Source organism: Oreochromis niloticus, linkage group LG20 (genome assembly GCF_001858045.2).
Source record: "Oreochromis niloticus isolate F11D_XX linkage group LG20, O_niloticus_UMD_NMBU, whole genome shotgun sequence".
Taxonomy (NCBI): Eukaryota; Metazoa; Chordata; class Actinopteri; order Cichliformes; family Cichlidae; genus Oreochromis; species Oreochromis niloticus.
In genome coordinates this window covers 31,014,287-31,034,981 of record NC_031984.2, presented here as the reverse complement: position 1 = coordinate 31,034,981, position 20,695 = coordinate 31,014,287, and the positions used below count along the sequence as shown (strand labels likewise).

Genomic DNA, 20,695 nt, shown 5'->3' with positions numbered 1-20,695 from the left:
AATAATTGTACCAACCTGTTATGGCTTCAGTTTTCTGTCTCTCGCCCATATCCAAAGTAGGCTTGGTTTGCATTGAGGGTCTAGCCTAGGGACCCTTACTGGATACAGACACCCTGGTCAGGAGTTGATCCCGCAATCTGAACTTGGTGCAGTGACCCCTGAAAGCTAGGGGAGTTGCTCCAGCAGATCCCAGGAACAATATCCAATATATCTGGCCAGAAGAGCGCGGTCCTAAGAACAGCCTTTAGTAGAGGGCGCGAGCTTGAAGGATAGACCACCCGCAGGGGCTAGAGGGGAATCCGATTATTATTAATGGACCAAAAATGCCAGCGTCAATTTTTTGATCCCAGTCCTGCTCATGAACATAGTTATCAATTCACAAGACTTATATAGAACTTGACCTCTAAACTCTGAGATTTTACCGTCAGAGATTTTTAGTTGATGCACCTATGGTATCAGTAAAAAAATCCTAAGTGACCTAGTTATCACATTCAAGATTTTTAGGAAACTTGACCTCCGACCTTACCCTTGAGCTTACTGAAATGGAAATTGTGCAATATTTTTAGTAGCTGCTCCCATGGTATGAACTTCATAATCTTTGTCACCTTTTTCTTAAGTTATCATGTTCACAAACTTATGTGTCCGCCCACCTGGTAGGGTGATGACAACTCCCCACCAGCCTTTTACGTATGATGGATAAAAAATGTCAACACCAAAAAAACCCAAAAAAAAGAAGACAAAAAAGTATGTGTCTTCTTTTTTTTTAATAGAAACAACAACAAAAAATACACAAATCAAGAATAATATAAAAGAATATTCAGTGCATACTTATTTTGTACTGATTAATCAACATGTTTGTTAAAATTTTAAATGTTAGAGAGAAGTACTGATTAGTTAAGGAACCAGTAAAGAACCTTACAAATATGGGATTCTTGGAAGACATACAGTAATATTTAAACCTTGACAAGCACAGAAAACTTTATTTTGAAAAGTATATACTGGAGAGGTACTATTTAAAGCAGGCATCACTGTATTTTTATATGCTGTCAGCAGCTCTTCAGGGGTGTGAAACAAACAAAAACCCCTTAAAGTTACTCCAATCCTAAACATAATACTCGGTGTACACACTTAGCAGTTGCAGTTGATCATATGTGCATTAAAATTGAAGTTATAATAGTGTGTAACAGGAGAATGTCAAGTAGTGTGTGTGTAATGTACTACAGAATTCCACTGATGAAATGTGTATGTACAGCAATTTGATGGGCAGGGAAGGGGAGGAGTCCTCTGGGCCTTAATATAGAAAGCTTAGTAAATGGATGGAGCAGAGGAACGGGGTAGACAGCAGGGCTAGTGTTGACAGAGTGGGTGAAGACAGGCTCCTAAGATATGGTTTCAGATTGACATCCCTCCTCATGGTTAGCGCATTCACTCAAAAACAGTTGTAGCGTTGACCTCAGCTGTATTTGAAGACAAAAGCTTTTTTTTCTGCACAAAGTTCATTGGGGACATCAGGGGCAGCAGATGTTTATATTTACTGTAATCATTGTAATTGTTTTCATTGATTATATTATGAAATTAGTCAAGTCCAAAAAAAATATTTACTGCTTTATGCATGAAAATGGACACATTTAGATTTGTTTAATGTTACACGTTGCATTTAAGGTATAGTTTTAGATCAGTTAATCAAAATAAAGTAACAAGTAATTCTCATTAAAAAAACAGCAAAGATTAATAAATAAAACAATACTTATGCTGTCACTCCCTCTTGTTCCAACTTTTGAAACATGTGAACACTCTGCCTCATGTGTGTTTGACTGCCAGCAACACTTTTAGGACCTATCTTCTCCCTGGTGATGTATAGAGGGTTGGTAAGTCTCTTGGTCATAGACTCGAGTGTTTTGGATGGTCATGAACATGAGAAAGTAGTCTGACATCTGTGACTAGTCACTAGATCTGTGACATCTGAATCTGAATCTCCCAGTCAGTTCTAAATACAGAAACAGATGAGACGGAAAAACAAATGGGCTGTATGTATGTGATGAAAGTTGTTTTCAAAGATGAAAGTCCACATCCCCTGCAAAATACAAGACAATAGACCAAGTCATGTACTGTGAATAACTATTGGTGCTGACTAAACTAATGCTGCCAAGAGCACTGGTTGTTTACCTCTGAAGCTTTAAGCAAGTTTTTCCAGATCAACAGAACCATTCATATTGACTTTAATGATCCCTGTCTTGTGTGACACCATGGTTGACATTTGTGCAACATACTGTATGTTTCAGTGACATATCTTGATATCAATTGGTTTCCAATAGGCAGCAGTTCTAAAAACCTAATTATATGGTACAATCATCTTTATGGTCTAACAGCTACAAAGTAATGACATCTCTTTTTGCCACTGCACTTTGTGTTTCATGACCATTCACAAAGGCTTACATTTTAGATTATAGATCATTGCATGAAATATCAACCTGTTTGATGAGCAGGATAAAGTTTAGACTATGTACTGATATTTTTGTTTCTGTGGTACAGCTTGTGATATTTTCTCCTTTCAATAAAAGTTGAATGAAAATAGAATTTTCTTAAAAACTAAATTCCAAAATTCATAACAAATTTGTAAAAACAAACAAAAAAAATCTGTATACAGTGGTACCTCGCTATAACACTGTTCACCTTTCGCGGCCTCGCTGTTTCGCAGATTTTTTTTGTGTGCAATTTTGCAGGCTTTTTTTTTTTTTTTTTACATCGCATTGAAACACATAGCTTGTCGAATTTACATAAATCTTCGATCGCTAGCAGTGTGACTCTGAAGTGCTGTACTGTATGTTTGTAAGTTTTCTCCCCAACAAACACAACAATGTCGATGAAACACACAAAAAGTTGGACTTCTGGAGATGCTAATGGAAGGTAGAAGTTACTGTATTTTTCGGATTATAAGGCGCATTAAGAGAAACAAAACAGTCAGATAAGTCAAACTTTACTCAACTCATTCTACTTGCTTCCTCTACTTCCGTACCATTGATTCATTAATGAATTCTTTCACAGCTGCTCTATTCCCATGTCCTGGACCTGAAAACAGGGTTTGATCTTTGGTTTCATTCTATAATACTGGACTTATTTTTCTACGTATGTTTGAACTTTGAGAGTGTTTAAACAAGAGAGAAAAGTGTGAAAATGTTCATGACTGTCTGAGAAGTGTATCAAGTGTGTAGTGAGGGGTTTTACAGCCTTAAAACATCTATAATAATTGTAAAAAAATAAAGCTGGCTACATCGCGGATTTCATCTATCGCGGGTTATTTTAGGAATGTAACTCCCGCGATAAACGAGGGACCACTGTACACTAAAATAATTTTATTTTAATGAAGGCAGTTTCTCAGACCCTTCACAAAAGTTAACAGACAAAATGTAGTCTTACCCACTTTGACTTAAATGCCAGCATTTTAAAAGCTTCTGTTTGACTTTGACTGTTATTCCTGCTGCTCTGTGGTGATCTGAGTCTTTTCTAACTTTGCTACTTCTACAACAAAATCTCTCCAAAAATCTGACAAGTGACAGATGACAAATTGAGCTGTGATAGCAGCACAGGTGGTTGATGGGAGAACGATATGATGATGGATAGACTTGGTAGTCCCGCTGGGTTTATAGAAGTTATGTTCAGGATGCATATTTTATAACACCTCATGTTCCTGCCAAGGCAAGTATCAAACAATGGAATGAGGAGGAACGACCAATGGAGTCACTCTAGAGTCATGTTACAATGTGAACTCGTTCTCTTCCCTCGCCTTCCTCCCTCTCCTCTTCAACCTTTTTCCATCTCATGAATTCAATACAGCACCCTCGCAATGCTGTTCTCTCAAGGCTTACAGCGGGTCCTGCACTGGTGTTAATTGAGATAATTGCATGGTATGAGGCTGAGCCACCACTATGCTCATCCAGTTATTCCTATCATGGGGTAACAGGGTGGCACAGGGATTCCATGGACATTTTACAGAGAGCAGAGTGTTGGAAATGTATCCCGGAACAGCACAGAGGCTGTAATCCCCTCAGGACTTACAAGTTGCTGGATACGGTGTGTTGTGTTTTGTCAACAACTACTGTTATAGTAGAGTTCTGTCTTATCTGGTGTGGTGGATCTCTAAGAATAGCCTGATGGTAGCTGATACGCTGTCAAGTTGGCTGGCAAGAGTGTGGAAATACTCGGAGGGAGGTGGCAATTTAAGCAAAGGTCTTACTGGATGACTCTTTTACAAGATAACATGATAACAAATCTGAAACTGATACTGAGAATATGTAGAGAAAACCATCTGATGTTAAACCCGACAGTCTCGGTTCAATGTCGACTTATCGATTTGTTTATTTTAGTTTATTCTGCGTTTTTTATGTTAGTTTATTTTACTCTGATCTAACACTAGAATGAGTAATTACGTATGTCGAGCACAAAGCAGATGCTTTCAAAATTTACTTCAAGGTGTTCACATGAATCATCTCTTAACTTTGTTAATATTTCCTCAAAGGTTGAAAATTGATTGAAACTACGCTCATTTTGGCTAATAGCCCATAACTAGTGGCTTTGCAACATAAATTTCATACATCAGAGTCTCAACTCAACTTTTGGAGTTTTTAAGTGTGTCTCAATAATCAGATTCACATTTGGTTATAAAAGATCAACAGTCCCATGATTTCTTATGATGATGAGTAATTTCTATCTGCTAATAAATGCTATGCGATCAAAACAACAAACAAGGAGGGAAGTAAATAACTTATATAGTGCTTTTCTACTCTAGCTGAGACTCAAAGCACTTCATATAACAAGTCTCATTCATATATATAGAGAGAGAAACTTTATTATATGTCTAAGTGCTTTGTTTCCCTCCTATCTACCATTCACACACTCTGATGAAATAACAGCACTCCTATTTTATTTACCTTTAATGTTATATATCACAAACCACTTTGTGATAACTGATCTAGAAAAGTTACTATATAAGAAAGTAACTTAGTTAACAATTTTATTTCTAAAATAGCATCTTTCACAATGTGCTGTCTGAAACCATAGATGGCATCCTGTCCACGAGGTCTGACTGTCCCTACGTTTTGCTCATCAGAAAAGTAAGGACTAATTAACAGAGCGTAACGCGACTATCTCTTCTTTTAAGATGACTCAGTGTCTCTTCAGTCTGTTGATGTCTGTTAAAATGTCTTTTCTATGGCAGCATGAACTGCAGTAAAAGCTTATGAACATGTTTACTTGAGCCGCAGCAACGAAAACATGTAACACTGCACAGCTTTGTAAGCTTTGTTCACACCGACTAAAGCAACAGTCTTCGACAGCAGCACTGAGGTAATTTTGCCACTGTTTTTTCTCATTTTAGTGCTTGTTTTTTTCAGTGGAGCATCACATCAAGCACAACTGTAATTTATTTAACTGTAATCATTTTAAAAGATATTTTAAAAACAACTGCTATTGTTCCTATGAACATGATAGGTTTGAACATCTGCATTTAAAGCTTAACTATATCATAATTACATGTATCCTTTATCATAAATACAGTACAAGCATCTGTAACAGAGCAAACTGCTAAAAAAAAATACCTTAAAATTCATCAGGTAGGATTTGTATTTGTGTGTAGACGTCCTTATTGGGGGTGTAGTGAGGCTGCTCCAGCGCTGCATATTCTAAGGATCAATGTAACTAAAAAGGTGAACTTTAATGATGGGAATCTGCTGTGGAACTTTACAAGCATCTATAGCTCGAGCACATTTTTTTCCCAGCCCCAAAGAGGTGTGAGTAGCTGCGGTGAATATTTATAGAAAGTGGCGTCTGGCTTATGTACTCTGGTAATGAAGTGTAAAGAGCATTGACCTATGTCATGATGACATGTTGATGGCTGAGGAATTTACTGGGTTTCATTCAGAGGACATAGAGCTGTATCTCCTCTTTGTCAAATGCTGGAGAAAAACAGGCCACCTTCAGTCAAATATGTCAATTTAAACTGGATTTTTAAATAACAAAACAACCTATGGCTCCTCCAAGTTTTACATTTTCTCCCCAAAGTTTTAGAAATCCTGAAGCGGAAATGAGTCAAATGCTGCCATCTAGTGACCGTGGGCACATTACTAACATCTGCTAAATTGAACTCTCAAATGCCTGGAGGCTCACTTGTATGAGTGTATGAAAAAGATGATCTTTCAGAAACATGCAGATGAACTTTTCACCTGATTTTATAGACTTCATTCAGCAAGGCTATTCTGGGTCTGTCTAATGTGCTGAACACGGAGACAAGAAACTGGATAGCTAACTGGACACTCAGTCAGGATTCCTCTCAGTCTGTGCACATTAACATCTCACCTTGTGAAACAGTTTGCCTGAATGGAACCTGAGAGCCGATGTCACTCCTGATTATTTTTGTTCCAGTTTAAGAAGCCAGATTGTGTAAATCCAAAGCATGGTGACAATTTACACTTATTTCAAGCTCAAGTTGATGTGAAAGTGTCATTCTAACACAATGCTTCATGTGTGTCAAGTTTCATTACATTACATAAAGAAAAGGAAAAAGTTGAAAAAAGTCTAAAATAATGTCGTAACTGAATATAAAAAATCCTGGACAGTTGTTTATGTAACTTTGTAAAATGGTAAATGGCCTGTATTTATATAGCGCTTTTATGGTCCCTAAGGACCCCAAAGCGCTTTACATATCCAGTCATTCAACCCATTCACACACACATTCACATTGTGTCTGATGTCTTTGTGGTTTTGGTGGTTTTTACAACATGCCCTTGGAGATTAGATTAAATTAGTTCAGTCATTTCCTCAAGAAACACTCTGAACCACAAACCTCCATCAAACCTCGGCGCAGTATTTACTTTAGGTCAGAATGACATAGGTTTACTTTGATTACACAAACATTATGCAGGAGTAAATAATAGGTACTGAATTGTATATAGCTGCATATGAATAACTCGAGATTAATATATAATATTATACTAAAGCATGTTTCTAATTAATTAGGCAGCTTGTGCTTTCGCTTGATAAAGTTAAACATATAACACATTTTTGGGGTCAACTTGAAAGGCAGTCAGATGTGACATGTAAAAGTCAGAGCTCAAACGTGTCATGTGACATTTAGATGCAAAATATAATGCGATATTTAGAATCTCTATCGCAGTTTCATAATTTATGAAAGTTTGACCTTGAAAAAGGTGCAAAGTAATGTGATATTTATATCCTCATATATCATTCCCTATATACCTGTATATGTTGACAGTACAAAGAATGGCAGTAAGAAGCATAGTCTTAAATAGCTCTACATAGCTTTATTATCACTTTGATCTTCAGATCAGTGTGTTGACCTTGAAGGACAGGTCAGAGGTCAAATGTGGCATCTGGCATGATCTTAAGAAGATACTTTCTATATGTCAACAATACACAACACACATGTAAGAATCCTAATTTCTAAAAGGCCTTAAGTTATGAGGCTTTTTGTCTATCATTGCCATATCTATAATTTCTTCAGGGATTAATAAAGTTGATTCAATCATTATGTTGATCTTGAAGAACTTGGTGGGTTTAAATTTTGCAGATTTTGGATTTTAACACCCCTACAAAACTTTCAAAAACATTTTTGTGTTTACAGACAGACAGACTGACTTGCTCATATCCAAACGCTACCAAAAATACTGCCTCCTTGACTCGGGTAATAGAGGATGATGTCAAAGTGGATGCCTCCATTTTAATTTATTATTTAATGACCTCAAATGGAAGATGAATGAAATAATCAGACCTTTTGTTCAAAGGTGCTGCTATGTTCAGAGCCACTAATCTCTCATTTTGATTGAATTGTTTTTTTCATACAGTTGTTCAATATCCTTAAAGACTTTCATTATTTTTAAGTTTACACCACAGCAACATCTAGTCTGTCACGTGATGACTCAGCAAAATCACAGGAAGAAAAAATAACTGTGGTAAAAAATAATATAAATATAATCAAATTTAAAGAAAGCAAAACATTTTGACTTGGTTTTTTTTTTATCGATTTCATTTTATACAGCTAAAATTCAGAAACAGTGCCCCCTATAGGACCCATGAGGATGTGGTTCAAACTTCAAAGGTGCAGTTTAAACCTCCTACTCTGTGAAGTGATCATATGACCCAGGCAGGACTCACCGAACCCTAAACTGCAGACAAGTTAATTGAGTTTGTGCTTTGCTATAAAGCGCCACAATATCGATAGTGTTACCGATATTGCACCAGAAGGTTTAAATACTGCTTGCTTTATTATAAACAATCAACATGGCAGAAAGTAATGAACGTATAGACAACTGTCGCTAAAAAAGAGGAACATTTCATAAAAATAACACTGATGTCATTATGAAAAATGTATTAAACACATGCATAAAAAAGATTGCGCAAGATATAAGTTAAAGGCATTAGTGTACGCCAGGCACTAATTTACAGATCGATCTCATAAGACTAAGTTTGTGCTGCTGTGGGTTGTTACAGAGTCCAAAATTTGTGTATGAATGTAGCTACTATGATGTCATTCATTTCTTTGGTACTTTTCCCTCTGAAGCCTCAGTATTAGCGTTTTGAATGCTGCTGTGTTTTTAAATAGAGCTAGAAATGACTTACGTGAATGAAAAAGTGACATGGTGAATTATTAGCTATTGCTATGTAGCTTGGTTAGCAAGCTGCATGCATACAGTGCTTTCCATTACTTTTCCACTTTTCAATTTAATCACTCTTAGTTAGTTCCCAGGGTGGGTGTTTCAGATGTTTCGGGCTTCAGTTCAGTTTTTGTTGGTCATTTGCTGCAGTTCTTATTTTATTATTTTAGTTAACTAAAATGTTTTGTTCACAGCAAGTTTTAATTTTTACTTTAGGTATTATTTAGTATTTAGTAGACTCTGGCTTCTAAGAAGATGAGTCCATCTTCAGGAATCTGTCCTGCACTGTTTCCACTGGTTAGCTTCTTAGTGCTGATGTTGCTGATGGGGCTGTGCTCACCAGCATCCACCCATGAAAGATGGTCTCTTTGCAGGGCCAAAAAATTGCTAAATTGCTGCTCTGGGACTGTGTTTAAGAATACGAAGAGAGGCCAGTAGAGCAGAGACACTAAAGTGACATGGCCTGCTTCCCTGCCATTTAATTCCCTTCTCACTGCTCTTGGTTTACACTGCACACTTTAATGTAAGACTAATCCAAAAATCAAAACATGCATATGCATGCATTCATCACTGTAAACATATTTTATCAGGTGCTTGTGCAACACTTGTAAAAGCACATACAGCCCTCCAGCAAACCTCACTGCTCCTGGTTTACACTGCACACTTTAATGTAAGACTAATCCAAAAATCAAAACATGCATATGCATGCATTCATCACTGTAAACATATTTTATCAGGTGCTTGTGCAACACTTGTAAAAGCACATACAGCCCTCCAGCAAACCTCAGTGCTCCTGTTTTTATGCATACTGGGGTGGGGGTGAGTCAGGACTGTGGGATCCCGAGGGCAACATCACAGTGTCACCTCTGTTAACAGGCACAGACAGAGGTGAACCTGAGGAGTGACGGCTGCACACAACAAAACACAGAGTGCGTTGTCACTTCTGCAGCATGTCAGGGTCTCCAAATCCACCAGGGCTTAGTGTGCAGCAAAGTGAGTACACAGAGGTCACTGCAGTCATGCTGACCTGATCATGTATTTTGTTGTGTTGTGTGCTCTAATATGTGTACTGAATGACACCAAAACAAGAAGAGGAATGTTTTGAAAGTGAAACACGACAGGGTTTGGCTTCAACAGAATGAGGAACCGTGAGGAGTTACTGGAAATGGATCGTCTCTTTCCCTAATGCATCTTCCCTATTTTTTTTCTCTGTTGTTTATAACAGCAGGTTCACTTTTCATGTAACGACAGAAGGTTTTCACTGAAGGTTTGCACCCCTTACAGGAAACTAACTCAGTACTGCCTTTTTTAGGCATAGTGAGTGTAAGCTGTAAGACATAAAGGCCTTTCTGAGCATTCGCACTGATGGTGTGAAAACACATGCATGTTCCGCATATTCTGTTAGCTGTGTTCCTTTGATTGACCATTTTAGGCTCCTTTTCTGTCGAATCAAACATTCGCACAGTGTCAAAGTGCCTGTGTGTATTAAAAAGTGTTATGCATTTGCAATTGGAAAATATCAAATTAACGTGTGCATATAAACGTATAGAGGGGAACTCTCTGCAATTTGGCCATTTGGCTCCAATTTTAAAATTAATATATCTACAAATTGCTCCAAAGGCAGCATGTTGATCTTTGGGACCTTCTTCAGACATGAGTCAAGGAGAGATGTTGTCCTAGAGAATCAAACAGTACTGCCCTGCTGGGCAAAAGAAAGACTATTTTTCTTAGACGTATGCCTCAAGAAAGAATGGCTAAAAACTTTGTTTATTGATTCAACCTCGTTTATTCCAACATATTTGCACTCTTTAAATATAAATATGTACAGGTGGTTATTGCCTGTCATGTTGTTTTTGTCGGTATTGTCTGTTGTCTACTCTGTTGTGTATATTGAGAGCAAAGAAATAATCAGAGCTCAGTTGCTTGAATGCGTACACATAGTTGCTTAGTGAAGTCAGTGAGTCTAATACTCACGTCAGCAGAGGGCGCTCTTACATAAATAAAGATGCCACTGCTACCCCGTGGCTTTCAGTGCTTCCCTGGGTGTTTACAATAATCTCATTTGCACATTAAACATCTTCAAGCATGAATAATTGTCTGCAGAAGCCTCCTCTCTCCGCTGCACCTGTAAATCTTTTGCTCAAGCTCCCAAATGCCTTTTAATTTTTTCTTGCAGGCAGCAATGCTACACTGGGCTGTGATCTCTATATATGGGCCTGTCAAAACTCTCCATGGTGGTGTTTGTGTGTGTGTGTGTGTGTCTGTGTGTGCGTGTGTGTGTGTGTCTGTGTGTGTGTGTGTGTCTGTGTGTGTGTAGGTGTGTGTGTGTCCTGTATGCCTGTATGGAGGAAGAAGACTTAAAGAAGACTAAAAATCATTACTATCTCTTAAATTTATCGATTAGTGTGGTTGCTGCTGTGTCTCAGTCTTGTGGCACCTTCTTTCCTTTTTTTGGCTGGTTTCTAAGAACTCATTCAGTGCTGTCTCACCACAGCTTCCCTCCAAAAATGTACGACTATTTGAAATGACAAAGCCTCAGTATGTGTTTCTGGTTCCTGAAATGGGTCAGTTTTGCATATATTTGTCATCACATATTGGTGATAAAAATAAATCCAACATATTTGAATTAAAGTCAGTTTGTTCCTCATTTTGTCTGCTTGTTATTGCGTTAGACATATTGAGACTAGAGAGATGTTTGAGTATGCAATGCAATGATAACGTTGTGCACCTACATTAAGGACCGTGCACACTGCAGACTGCAAAGCCTTTGGTTTGTCCTGACAGCATGGGGCTTACAGGGGAGGATTTAAAAAAGGTAGAAAACTGATATGATGGTGCTGAAGCTTGTGGCTGTTTTTTTAAGATTCTCACGGTGTTGATGACGTGGCTAACAATAGCACAGATCAGGAAGGACCTCTCACTATCAAAACTGGCCTGAAATCATGCTCTGATTATGGATGATTATTTTTTATGCCACATCTTACTTAAAAGGGTCGTCCCTTTAAATACATTACAGTATTATTTATAAACTATGTACTTACACACTGATGGCAGCTTGTGGACTTCTGCCAGCTAACACCGACATCATTAATACTGCTGAAGACTACATTTTTTAATGCATTCATGCTTATTCATAAAGCATGAATGCACCTCACTGAGTATGAATGCATGCCTGCATATGTGTGTGTGTGTGTGTCCTCTATGCCTGCATTTGGAGCTGTAAAGTACTGCAGTTCAAACACAGAGAGCTGGCCCCAGCGACAGAAAAAGGCCAAAAACGGTTAAACTGGGTTGCTCCCCTTGGATGCCAGGCTGCAGCACGTTTCCTTGGTAACAGAGGAGTTTGGCTGGCAGCCAGGCCCTGCAGTGTAGAGTCCCACTGCATCGAAGCCAACCTAAATATACACCCATTTCTCTCACAACACTCTCCATTATGCAAGCAGACTCACTTGACTCCAGAAATGGATACTCGATTGTACATAAATTTAGCGTTTAGGCATGCGCACATTTAGGCCTATAAAGGATGTAACACAGGTAAATGATATAGCAGATGCACACATGTATACAACTTGTGCTGGCAGATACTTGAAATAGTGGGGGCAACAGGTAATGCATTCAAATTGTGTCAATTCAGAGAAACAATGCAAGAAGAAACTGAATTAGGACATTTTTATGGCGGACACCAAATACGTTCTTTCATATGAGACAATAGCAAACAAACGAGAAAAAAAGGGGGAGTAAGGTGTAAATCTAACATGTTTTCATACAAAGGACAATGTTTTTAATGGCAATCGTGTCACATTTTCAGTTACGAACAGGTTGTACTTATTGGCCTCTTAGCGATAATGATCCAATTTTAGAGGACTACCAAAAAACATTTTATTTGTTGCTATTTTCCATAGAAAATATAATCATGAACTATATCATCTAACAATTCTTAAACAATTTCAATGTGTTCATAGATGTCTTGGCATGTGGGGTGTCACATCCAACACCACATGGCAATATTCCACCAAGAGCATCGACATTTTGCAGGATCTGCTTCGCAGCATCGCAGATGTGGTGCCAAAACCTTTGTGACCAATTTAAAGAAATAAAAGTCAGAAATGGTAATCAGTCATGACACCATTTAGTCACAGCAGATGGCTGCCCCCTCCTGAGCCTGGTTCTGCTGGTAGTTTCTTGTTGTTAAACGGGAGTTCTTCCTTGTCACTGTCGCCAAGTGTTTTGACTGCTTCTTTATTTGTTTTTTCCATATTATTGTAGGGTCTTTACCTTAAAAACAGAAAGCACTTTGAGGCCACTGCTTTCGTGATTTCGCACTATATAAATAAAATTGAACTGATTTTGTAATGTTGACCAATGAGCAGAAAGCTGTGACAAGCTGTGATAAGTAATCTTTGCTGAGGTTGGTACTTTAGTTAGCAAAACAACATTCAAAAATACACCCAAAAAGATATCAGTCTGCTATCTCGGACTGATATCATATCATATATATACCAAATATGTTGAAATCAGATTAGTCATCCCTTTGTGGACATTAGTAAAAATGCAGGTTTACACATTGACTTAACTCTCTTGCCTGCCATCATGACACATTTTTGTACTGTTATGCTAAGCTTTTTCTTTGAAGCTTATTAGTATGATTGTTCCAAGTAATTCTAGTGTTTCTGGACTTGGTAAACCTGTCAAATAATACTTGGCCAACCCTGACTGCCATATAAGGACATCTGCTTCACTTCGTTTGCAGCCAAGATCCATTTCCAACAACACAAAAAGAAGAATTTCATGTTCTTTGAAATCAGGTAACGAAAGCGTAACAAATTTGGAAGTCCTTTTCAAAGACCTGACAAAATAAGAAAAATACACCTGTCAAATTTGTGGAGGAATATTATGATATGACATTAACAATTTTATTAAAGCAAACCAGTGCAGCAGGTATGAGGGCACGGAATAGTAACAAAGGATAGACAATGTTCCCCTTGACGTTTATAAGTTATAACACCTAAGGAATTTATTTATCTAGGAATATTTCTTCTATATATGAGTGGATGTGAAAGACACTATAAAACTGATGATGGACATGTTCATCTTTGTTTGTGGATTATTCCATATAGGCTTACTTGGTCGAGCTATGGTCTATTTTGCAGTAACTGTTTGCTTTACTTTCATTAAAGTCATGTATTTTCAAATAAAACAGTATGTGGATGGGGTTTAATTACAAGTGAAATCTGATGCACTCACTGTGAGTCGATCAGTTTAAAGGTGATCGGAGCTTTGCAAAGACAACAAGGCAATGTGGAGAAAAGGAATTGCAGAAGCAGAGGACAGCTGTTAGTTTCTAAAATCACCATATAATCACCATATAAAATCACCATTTCATATAATTTCTGATATCCAATTTTGACACAAATTTAGCACAAGAGATAAATGACTAACACAGGGACAAGAACTTAGAAAATGTTTAAATTCCAGTCGGACTTAACAGATATTGCTGAGCAGCAGCGCGGGGTCCTGTTTGTGTGAGTGGTTCTTGCTCGAGGGCCGTGTGCTCTATCTTGCTAGAGTCTTGGGTAATATTTAGAGGAGCGTGGGAGTAAAATGTTTACATCAAAAAGATCATGTTTCACCATATAAAATATGTAATATTTGCAGTATGACTGTATTTTCACATTTTCTCTGGTGTCATATTTAGTAGTACAGGTTTGTATTTTTTAATAAACTATAAATAAAATAGTAACATTATGTTAAAGTCATTTTCTCCATTTTACAAGAAATGCTAGCCCAACAGCTGCTTGAAAACCACCTGAAAACCTAGGTGCTTTTTTTCTGTTAATAGTTGTCAGAGTGAAAAACACCCTGCTGTTGTGGTGGCTTTTTCAGATATCCATCTTTTCAGTCAGATGCTTTGTCTGTCTAAGCTTCTTGAAGTCAACCTCCTGCAGTCATCCTTTTTGTGGATGAGGGGAAGAGCAACGAAAATGGTTGGGTAAGGAGAAGCGAGGAGAAGAATCTGTGATAAAGAGGACCACATGGTCAAACTCACGTGCACAGTGAGGCTCCCAGTTTCAACATCAACAATAAGCACATGGTGGTGTCCACAGGGAACTGTTGTCTCAGAGGGGCTCCAGTTCAGGAGCTAGCACGTGGATTTCTTCTTTTTTTCAGTGTGAGCAAAAATTGTTAAAAGTATAGCAGGAGCATTTTTAGAATCCATAAGGAATGATAATTATTTCCTAACAGTTTTTCTTTGAAGGCCTACTCAAATAACCAAAGTGCATAAATTTGATTTCATTTTCTCCTTCGGAGAAGGATTTAGAACAGCATAATAATCTAAAATAATTCCTTAAATATAAAATTATGATTTCCTATTGCTTGGTTTTGACTTTAACTGCTTAGAGTTGTACAATATGGAGAGACTAAACCTGTATTATACAAAATGGTATGTGTTCTACATGCATATATACACAAACTGCTATATTTCTGGTTAGGTATTGTGTAACTTATTAGAGGTAGTTTACCAACTAAGTTTGGTGGTGGTTCCTAGTCCTTCTACACCAGCTGGGTGCAAGAGTCGATTTAAAGTTGGTGTAACTCAAAAACTTTCAGAAAACTTTGATGGGCATGGACAGAAGGACCCAAGGTTTCCTGGCACAGCATTGCCCAAAGTATCACACTGGGTCTGTCAGCTTGCCTTCTTCCCATAGTGCATCCTGGTGAGTGTTCCCCTTATATGTGACACAAATGCACCTGACTATCTGTGTGATGTTAAAGAAAATATGATTCATTAGACCGTGCCACCTTCTTCCATGGCTTCATGGTCCATCTCTGATACTCACCTATTGCTGGTGCCTTTGGTGATGAACACTACACTGTGTATTCTGACATTTTTTGTCAGAACCAGCATTAAATTGTTCGGCAATTTGAGCTACAGTAGCTTGTCTGTTGGATCAGACTACATGACCCAGCCTTCGCTTCCAGTGTGCTTCAATGGTAGTCTGGAACTGGTCACCTAATGACCCTGTCGCTGGTTCACCACTGTTCATATCTTAGACTGGGAACAGCCCACCAGAGCTGCAATGTTGGAGACACGCTGACCCAATTATCTAGCCACTGCAATTTGGCGCTTGTTAAGCTTGCTGAATTCCTTACACCTGCCCATTTAATGTTATGCCTGATTGGTGTACCCCAACAAGAAGGACAGATTACATTATGTTGGTCTTGGCTTTGAAGGACTACATTGGAATTAGAGTAGATGGTACACTAGCACAATTTAAATGCAAAAGACTGAAGCATAAGCTCTCCCATCCTTTCATTTTCACATATTTTACCTTTGATTTTTTCTAGCCTTGATGCATTTAAATGAGAGAACAATGTGACCCACGTTCTCCCCTTCTCCCTGGTCTTCAGTCATGCCTTCATTTCCCCTTGTCTTTGCTTTTGTTTCATGGATCTGTCAAGTCCAAGCCATGGAATGCACCTTGGCAGCTTCGTCCCACCTCCTCCCCTGGAATTCCTAAGCCAGGTCACTGTGGGTGGGACTGAATGAGTGAGGGTCACAGGCAAGGAAATGAACTAGGAAGTCTTCGCTTGGGCCGTTTTCTGACACCCAAGGATTAATTTCAGCAAGGAAATACTGTCCTTCAGTGGTACTTTTAGAACCCAGCTACTTTTAAACCCAGCTAGGCAATACCACAGCATGCTATGCTTTAGAATACTTACCGGTGTAATTGGATACTTTGAAAGTAGAAAAGGATGGAAACCCTAAAATGAATGCGTTGTAGTGTTTTTACCATACTGGCCTAATTTTAGGGCCTTTCATGTTCCATCAATTTAAAAAAGTTACAATTTTATATATTTTTAAAGCAAAATTGATAAGCATGCTGATATTATACAATGTATAAAATATTCACGGGGACTGTATCTATTAGTTTTGCCTCCAATTTGGCATTTTACTGTCATCTTGTTTTTTTTAAACAAGACCTGGATTGGATTTAAGAATTTGAGGAGTCTACACATTCTTATGGTAGCGGACTGTTGATAACAAGCTAACCATCCACTAGATCATAACCTGCTTTGTTGTCTATTTTACTTTCAATGGGATTATAATTTACACACTAATAAGCATATTTTACAAAAACAAAGACTTCAAAATGGAAATCCAGATCATAAGCATAACTCTTCAGATCTTTACTCAGGTCATAAATCAACTCCAAAGTAGCATTATTTATTTATTTATTTTAAAAAGAAGGATTCACTCCCTTAAAGAATTCGTGTTACAATAAGCTGATAGCTATTTCCTTCTTTCACATACGCCCTATTGCTAACATTACATGCTAATTTTAGCGTTGCTTAAATTTGGTAACGTTCAGGTTTCTTTTTGCAGCCATTTATTTTAAAAAGTGTTACTGTGAAACCTTTCCGCACTGACGAACCTTCCCCAAAACAAAACAATCTGAATATATTTCATTTGGGATTAGCATGTGTATAGCCTTTGCTAGTGGTATCGCTAAACACCCAACATTGTATTTTAAGAAACAAGTATCTGATAGAAACTTGGGGCATGACTCCTAGTAACACGTCTTTAGAAGTTAAATTTACAGGTATGGTAACATCAAATATCCTTTGTTTTTTAAACCACCTACTGTGTAATATCCAGTAGTACACATTACCTTCACTCAGCTTTTTTAAAAATTAATTAATTTGTTTTTTTTTTTGTTTTTTTAGCACCATGTGGACACCCATATAGCCGTCCTGACCCTTGTATATAATTTTACGATTGGGCATGTTTTGTGGCACATTTAACATAACTTTAGGTTATTAACCCAAATACGACTCATTTATTTACAGATGATAGAATTTCCATATGAATGACATTTTGCTTCATTTGGTGGTCATATTACTTTCTGATTTAATGTGGGAAGACATAACCATTTATTAACTAAGGTGGGGGTTGCATATATATGCACATACACACACATAGCAGGGAGTGGGCATTGGGTTCAGCGGCTGGCTCAGTGAAAAGGATTTGTGTGTGGCGTTTGCAGCGATTCTTAGGCCTTTCTCCTCCGGAGCCTTTGTGTCTCATCCAAGGACAGCAAGTTCACAGAGGCACAAAGAGAGTGGAAAAAGGAGGGAAAGTGAGGGCGGACAGCTTTTTTTTTCACCCTTTCTCCTCAACTCTTCTTTCTTTTCTTGACTTCAAAGACTACTCTACAGCACTTGAATGGCCGTCATGATTCACTTTCAGGCAATTTGGAAAAAGCCTGGTCTTTTCTGTCACACATACTTAGCTTTGTGAGACATGATGAGGAGATTAAAAGAAGATGCAGACTGAGATGCGACACTCATGAAATTCCTGCAACGAACTGCATCACCATGCTATGGGTGTATACTTAATGAAACAGTGTGATAAAGTGTCTGCAGAGTAGCAAGTCATTTTAGGTGAGAAATCACAGACAATTTTTAAATCATGTTATTTATGGAGATACAGATCATTTTTTGCTTTAAAATAATTGTTCCTACCTTGCTGCGATCTAGTTACACTGAAAATAAATAACTGCTTCCCACTATGGGAAAAAAACTCCACCAGAATCCAGAGACCATCTGCTAATGCTCCATTTAGCTTTCCAAGAAAGCAGGCCATCTTGGAATAGAAACATCAAGAGGATGTGTTTGCATTTTTGTCTGGCTGAGTGGTGTTTCTTATCGAATATGATCCCATTAGGGGGTTAGTGCAAGCCAGTTTGATAGCCTCACATACACATTAATGCATATACTCTCACATAAATGTGCACACTTTGCAACGTTAATGCTGCACGCACACTGTGCATGGACCAAAACACATGCACCTACATAGACGTTTCAAAGGGCTTGCGTGCATGAGCACCATTGCCACTACGATGTTTGGGGGCCGCTTTGTCCGAAACCCGTTACTAATAAGTGGTTGTGGGATGGAAGGCATTTCCTTTCTGGCTTTTCGTCTCCATAGTGCTCCATTAAGGCCCTCATCAATCATTGGATCAAACCCTTTTCTGTCGGTGATGGTTGGCGTTGGATCTAAAGCACCTCTCTCTTCCTGAAGCTGTAAAGATTGAGAGACCATTTTGTTAATGGCCTTTTGAAGAATGCACTGAGTGCCAGAATTCCAGCCTTGTATATATTTATTTCATGCACTTCAAAGGGTTAATGTAGTAATGTTATTTTGGTCCTTATTTTCAAGCACTAGATTGCGTTCCTAAACTTTATTACCTTTTTGTATGTGTTGGCTGTTTAATTCTTCCTGCACTTGATTCCTGTTAAAAAGCCAAATATCAGTGTGAAACATCGATGTATCAACAACTGTGTATTAAAATTCAAAGACAGCATTAACTCATTTAAAAAAATAGTCACTTGGTGCATAAGCAAAACAATGTTCACTGTAGAAGTGTACCAGCGATCGTCCCATTGGGCATTATCCACTACCTATCTTCTGAAGATAATCATTTAAGGTTAGCTGGTTCAGGTGACCCTGTGCCAGGTTCAGCTACACCAACGGGATAAATCACCGTGGCCCTTTTAGCTGAAGTCTAATGACATACCACAACTATAAATTGCATTAATTCCTACAGTTTGGTAAAAAAAAAAAAGAAAGAAAGAAAGAAAGAAAGAAAGAAAAGAAAACACCCACATCACTAATAACTTACTGCAATGCAAGCTGAGTTTAATTATTCGGCTGATAGTAGTTTTGCACTTTTGCAGAAATCGTGGTAACCAGCGTGACCGAGGACACTGAGTGGATGGGCCTGTGCAGGTCACACTTTGGGAAGTACCCCTCATGAATCTTTGAAACTAAAAAGAGGTCATTCACCAGCTTGTGCAGCTAGTTATAAAGCATGACCTTACTGAAACATTGCAAAACAGATGGAAATGTGTTGAGGTTATCGTGAGCTCACAGTCAGCTGTCCATATGTGTGATGACTTCACTGATCCACTTCTGCACCCAGAGAAAATGTCTCTCCTCTTCATCCCCTGCTTTGCCTCTGCAATCTAAGATAGACATTTTAGCAATTTAATAACTCTCTATGATTGTACTGTGTGCATGGTTGTAATATAAAAAGAATAAAATGAAATGTAAACTGACTGTCTTTCTACCATTCCTCTGCATCTGTCAGTTTCACTCCCTCTCCCCGACAGCCAGCCCTGCTTTGAATCACAAGATTCCCGCCATTTCACTACAATCTTGTTTCACGCTAACTGCATCTCAATGACAACGGACCGGGTGTGTGGGCAGCCTTGGAGGAAGAGGAAAAGGGGGGTGAGATCAGATTTGGGGATGGGAGGAGAAGTTGCTTCTTGAGAACAGATAATATATATAAGTACACCAGGATGACATGTTCTGGATGTTGGAGGCACGAGTGAAGATTGAAGTAGATGTTTTATTTATATGCGAACCCTGGAATGGAGCACTTCCCTGTCAGTCAAATCTCTTAGTGTGGAAAAAAAGCCACAGGGACTTCGGCATCCTGTGTGTGAATATTGACGAGGTGTCTTACCAAAATGTTCTCAAGCATGTCAGTGGATTGCATACAGCTCAACCTCATTCCCACAGGATAGTTAAACGCTGCAGGTGGGAAAGGAATCAATTGTGAGTTATTCTGTGTGAAACCTAATGTATTTCAGAAAAGTACCAACATGATGGTTTTACACCTGACTGCACGAGATGAGGTTCCTGACATTCGTTTTGCAGAACTCTACAACCCAAGAAGAAAAAGTTAACAAAGGTCCCTAAGAAAAAACTGATTTTTCAAAGTGAGGTTTTCATCATGACAAATAGGTGTCATGTATACAGTGGATAGCAATGAGCGATTATTTGCATTAGTTTGCATTAACTGATTGATAAATTATATGAAGAAACCTTTTACATGCAAAGTCCAGCCTTTTCATTACAATTCAAGACCTCACATAAGGAAATTAATTTCTTTGTTTGGGGTCATGGATTGTAATGAGCTATATCATCCATCAACCAGTCATCTATAATTGCTGAAGAC

The 20,695-nt window shown here is 38.2% G+C and overlaps 1 long non-coding RNA gene across 1 annotated transcript; it reads right to left on the bottom strand.

Annotated features, from left to right (window-relative positions):
• Window positions 1–18,211: 18,211 nt before the first annotated feature.
• Window positions 18,212–19,694, bottom strand: LOC112843368 (uncharacterized). Its single transcript, XR_003215693.1, has 3 exons — window positions 19,601–19,694; window positions 18,918–18,961; window positions 18,212–18,750 (listed from the first exon to the last, which is right to left on the bottom strand). It is a non-coding gene; the product is annotated as an uncharacterized LOC112843368 (long non-coding RNA).
• Window positions 19,695–20,695: the final 1,001 nt, after the last annotated feature.